Consider the following 6,259-nt stretch of genomic DNA (forward strand, 5'->3'; position numbering starts at 1 on the left):
TTGACCCACTGATGCATTAAGCCCATTCCCTCGTCCACCTCGTTTCTAACAAACGATCGTTCACAAAATTATAACAAAATTATATTTGTGACGATCTCAAAGTCCTCGTCGATACGAGTGCCTCTTCGAAATTTCCAATTTCCAAAAATGGAAACTTCCACTTCAGTGGACCTGCTAAATCGGGAAACTTTCCAATTTAGAAAGTTCACTAAAATCTGCATGTCTCTCTTTCTCTACGTTCATTCCGACTCGTAATCCACAATCACGAATCTTGGACTCAATCATATTGACCTCCAACTTTGCAAAGATTAACATATTAACCTATGCTCATTGTTATCAAGGATCCGTATTACACGAGAAGTGTGACCCTCAATGGTCCAGGTGTATGTTAGCCGTGGGCTCACAACTCTTTGTGATTCGAACAACACATTGTTCTTATACGAACTCCTCCCAATAGTCCCGATTAGAGTAAAACTCATTTTACTTCATCGCCGATCAAATCGGTGCCCAACGAATCAAGATTGGCGTCTAGCAACTACGCATCATGATTCCCTAGATACAAGTGAAGTGCCTGCAAGAACCTTATGATATAGTTAGCGTACAGTACGATCCCTTCGCAGCACATGTCCCGATTGAACTAGAGGCATTGGTTCACCGAGACCTCTTATAAAGTTCAATGACCGTGCGAACGTTCTAGGTATTATAAATCCGTTCGTGTGTGACTTAGGGAAACACATTTCCCTAATCACCCCACTATCAACTATGGCCAGAGATTCCTTGGATTATAACCGTTAGAACACGCAGGACATCCATGACTACTCAAGCGCTCGAATCCCCTATTACAATGCGCAGACTTCACACTAAATTTCGGATTGCACGAACGTTGTCCCTTGGAGTGGTCCGCTGTGGGACTCAGGGACAGGTCACGATACAATCGGTCCTCTAGTGAAGTCACGGTGATGTCTGGGTCTTAAGGACTAATGGTGTACAACTATATCTTAGAAACCTATTACTCGATGAATGAGAACCACTTATAGATTTCTAGGGCGAGGGAGTTCAGTGAACTCATCTAGTATGAGCACCCACTCAAGTATGCCGATGTCACAACACCGAGGACTGATGAGACGCAGTACACATACACTAAGTGCTAGTCTCAAAAGGGAAAGGCCGGTATCCTCATTATTGGCGTAACCCATCGACTAGGAACAAGGTTTAACAGTTACATTACATTGCTGAGTTATCTCATGATTCTACTAGATCAACTCACAGTAATAGAGTAACTCGTTAGGACTATATCTATGCTACTTGCATGGGATAAGAGATATAGAATGCCAAATGAAATATTTTATTATTACGAACGAAAAACGATCGTTTTATTACAAGTAAAAAGAGAAAGACCACGACCACAAGTTGGCTTGTTGGTCACCCACTTTAACACCTTTTTCATTTTTGAACCTCTCGACGATATCTTGACCTTTTCTTCGGTTTTCTCTTCGGTTCTCGCCAGTTCTTCGCGGGAAGCTTCGACAAGGGTTTCGACTCGGGTTTTTCATAAGCTTTTCTTTACGTTTAGTTTATAATTTCTCGTGTTCTTCATTTTGATTCTATGTTTGTAATGAACTGAGCATTTTCTTTTAGGGGAAATGAAACCTTGTATATATTGATTTTGATTTCCAGATATGTGATCTATTTGACGTTCTTTGATTATGTTTATGTTTTCCTGTATTAAATGCTTTCGATTGTTTGGCCAATAGTTGAATTGATTCTAAATGGGAATGAACTCGAGAGAGGATTTCTCGTTTGATTTTAGGAAAACATAGCTCGGGTTGTGGAAACGGAGACGTGATGCACCTCGCGTAGCCCTTAAGGACTTGACCTAAATGCTCTCTTAATATCAGGTTCTGAACGGAGACGTCGGACATGTGGGTAGACTCTAACTACACTGGAGACGAGGGTTAGGGTATTTTAGTGTCTGGGTTAGCGAACATAGAATTGACAATAGATTCAGATTTATCGATAATACACTGGTGGATTTTACCCTAGAAGCCATCACACGTCGGAATTCCTTGCTTGTCCTGGCTGACCGGTGTTTTTATTTTTGTTTCCTTTTGGCATCATTTCATCCCTCATCCTTTCGATCGTCTAGATAACGTTTAGGATAGTATAATTACGGTACTTGGTAGATTTAGGAACTTAATTCCCTGTGGATCGATATCTTGAATTCACTATTCTACAAAACGCGATACTGTACACTTGCGGTTTTTCATACGTAGGTTTTATGCGTATCAATAGGTCCTATGAATTTTTCTTCCCTAGTAAAAAACCTAAATTCTAATATTAATTTGATAGACCCCTAGACAAATTAAAATACCTGTTTTGCCCTTAGTTACAATTTAAAACCCTCTCTCAACTTTCGGTCTCTTCTGGCTCCCTCCTCCCAGGTCGTTTTCTCTTATCTCTCTCAAATTTGAAGAGCTTCCACTGTTTGCGCTCTCTCTCTCTCTCTCTCTCTCTCTCTCTCTCTCTCTCTCTCTCTCTCTCTCTCTCTCTCTCTCTCTCTCTCTCTCTCTCTCTCTCTCTCTCTCTCTCTCTCTCTCTCTCTCTCTCTCTCTCTCTCTTGCAAATTCGAGAAAAAAAGAATAAACTTGAAAAATTCAGCAATGGCGGTCAAGTATTTCGGAGCTAGGCTGGTACTGATCGTCGCGTTGGTGGCTGGATCTGATCTATCTCAGGCTTCATCAGCCACACCAAAGTCAGCTCCAACAATAGCACCCGTGGCGGCGCCGCCCACGCCGGTGGCAACAACACCATCAACCACCATTACGCCGCCCGCATCATCTCCGCCGTCCGATTCCCCCACCGTTTCTCCCCATTCTCTTCCCACTTCCCCTGCCGGAGCACCTGGTCCCGCTACTCCTCCGTCGTCCATCTCCACTCCTCCTGGTGTTTCTACTCCTCACTCCTCCCACCATCATTTTCTCTTATCTCTCGCCTCCCACTGCCAAATCTCTGCCGCCACACCTCTTCCATCTCTCTATACCCTCAGCCTTTCACTGCCACTCCGTTACTAACAGCCGCCCTCCGCCACCCAACGCCACTCCGTCGCCCACCGCTCACCGTCGCCACAGTCACTGGTAAATTAATTGCAACCACTTTCGTTCATATATCATATCTCTCTCTCTTAATTGTGTAGAATGAATAATTTGGAATAGTAGCAAGGTCAACAAGTAATTGTTAATATATCTCGTGATTTACTCTCACTCGATTCTTCTGTTGTGTTTGTATTTGTGTTTCTGCTCTTCTGTTTCAAACAACTAAATGTTGTGTCTTTTTTCTGTTTTTTTTTCAACCACATTGTTCTATTCATCATCTTATATAGTTGCAATTGTCAATTTTTTGAATTTTTTGGTGGTGTAGATGAATTTTACTAATATACAAATATAGTCACGTACTGTAGTCATATATAGTCACATGTAGTAAAAAGAATGAACATAACTACATGTGGCTATAGGTCACTACATATAATCATATCTAGTCATATGCAGTAACAACTACTTGTGACTATAGTTCACCAAAATAAATTTATCAAAATAATTTCTTTCACTGTTTTTTCGTATTTTTTCATGTAATGTAATTCGCTTTTTCCATTTTGTTCTTCATTTTCTTTAACTTGTATTTTTTTGTCACAGGTTTTGCTTAACATTATGAGATGCAAAGAATAAGATGCATAGAAGTGTCATGTGAAGTTGCATTCATGCTACAGTACTCCAGACTTATGCCACTTGTATAGATAACTATAGTCACGTGTAGTAACATATAGTTATATGCAAGGTTGTAAAAAGCGGTAATCGGGTCGGAGGCTGTCAGGGACCGACTCACGATTAATCGGTACGGCGGTGATTAATCGTTGATAAATCGGTTTTTAAAATTTAATATAATATATTTGTAGGTATTATTTATAAATACTCAAAACATAGATAAAAAGATATTTAAATATAGTTATATCTCCATCATGTATATATCCTAATAACATAATAAAAAATTAATAATAATAAAATCATAATACATAAATATCTTTATAAAATATAAACAAAAAGACAATTTTTTGAAAGTGCATACATTCCTCGCATACATCATTAGTTCTTTAATAATAATAGTTAACATAAACAAAATAAAGCATAAAATCATTTTTTTATTAAAATCCGAACTTTTATTTTGAATTATAAAAAAAAAGAAAAAAAAAAACCGATTTTGACTGATTTTTTGCCGATTTTTGCCACCGAAGTTTGACCCGCCTTAAAGGATGACCGCCTAAGACCTTGTCGGACCGCCTCACAGGTAAAAATCCGATTTTTCAAACCTTTACACTAAAATCGTAAAGGTTTTGGACCGCCTCCGCCTCGGAGATCGATTAATCGGCCGCCTCGGCTGATTTTTAGAACACTGGTTATATGTGTGTTATTTTTTTTTTAATGTATAGTAATGCTTGTTCATGCTTTGAAGATTATATGGATGTGATTGTGTTTTCATTTTTTTTTTGGGTTAGTTGATTTATAATATTAGGATTAAAATTGCGAATTTTGTTGTTGGTGTAGATTAATTTTGGGATAAAAAGACAGTACATGATTACATATAAACTATACATGACGCTGGTACACTATAGTTATGTGTAGTATAATATAGTCATGTGTAGTCAAATTTAGTACAGTAAATTTATCAAGAAAAAGTAAAAAATAAAATTAAAAAATTATAAATAAAAAAAAATTACAAATTAAATAAATTAAAAAAAAATTAAAAATTAAAGAAATTAAAAAAAATTAAAAATAATAATAAAAAATACAAAATAGGGTATATATAAAAAATAATAATACAATGAACATTTATATTTTGTTTTTAAAAAAATCTATAAAATGATAAATACAGACCCAAATTGCTGAATGCGGTTGGGCATTTTGCTGAATGCAGTGGCGAAAATACAGATGCAGTTGGGCAATAATTACACTTAAGGCACAATAGTACTTTTGCCTCTCAGGGGTATCTTAACAGATGAATTTTAGGGGTGGACTTATCCCTATATATTTTCCATACTAGGGGTGTATATCAAATGTACCCATAATATATTATACAATTATAATATTATCGTTTAGCTACGTAATTAAAATAATATTTATTCATTTCATTGGTCTTGATATATATCCGGTACTCGAGATTAATGATTTTCTCCTCCATAAAATTTTAGGGGTCTTTACAAATAAGCCCATCAATGGGGTCTTTTCATAAATAATTCAGACAAAAAACTTATTGACAAATAAGTCCACACATGGTCCAGATTTTTGTAAAAGACTAAAATAGCCCCTCATACGTTAATATGACCCCAAATTTCACAAATTATTCAATTTTGACCCAAAACTTTTTTTTTTCAAAATTTGTTTTTGCCGCCCGGATTTCGGCGTTGACTTTTCGATTTCTCTTTTTTTTTTTCCAAATTTCTTCGCCGGTCTCCGGCGTTGACTTTTTTTTTTCGCCACCGGTTTCCTGCGGTCAACGCCGGTCTCGAGCGTTGACTTTTTCGGTTTTTTTTTTTTTTTTTTTTTTTTTTTCTTTTGACATTTGTATTTCTTCGTTTAAACAACAATATTTCTGTGATTGACAGTAATATTAACTATATTATTGTTAAACATAATAAAATTAACTGTACTACAGTTTAACACAATAATATTGCTATATTAATCTCTAGCAAAATAATATAAACACAACAAAACTCATTATTATTGTGTAATAGAGTAATATTACTATATATGTTGACCGTTCAACAAATGTAAACATAATAAAAAGTCAAAAGAATTAATATTACTGTGAGTGACACTAATATTACTATAACAACAGTAATAATACCGTCAACCACAGTAATATTACAATAATACACAGTAATATTATTACGTTACTCCGTGATTAATAACTCAAACAAACAAAAAAATCCAAACAAAAAAATAATATTGATGTGGTTGACAACAATATTACCAACAGTAATATTACCGTCAACCACAGTAATATTATTGTGTTTACAGTAATATTACAATAGTAGACAGTAATATTACTACGTTACTCCGTGAATAACTCAAACAAAACAAAAAAAACAAAAAAAATAATAATATTGATGTTGTTGACAGTAATATTATTGTGTTTACAGTTATTTTGCTGTCAACGACATTAATATAATTACGTTGACTTGTCAACAATCAAATAAAATAAAAAAAAA

The sequence above is a fragment of the Erythranthe guttata genome, chromosome 11 (genome assembly GCF_056151865.1).
Source record: "Erythranthe guttata isolate IM_541 chromosome 11, IM_541, whole genome shotgun sequence".
NCBI classification, from domain to species: Eukaryota; Viridiplantae; Streptophyta; class Magnoliopsida; order Lamiales; family Phrymaceae; genus Erythranthe; species Erythranthe guttata.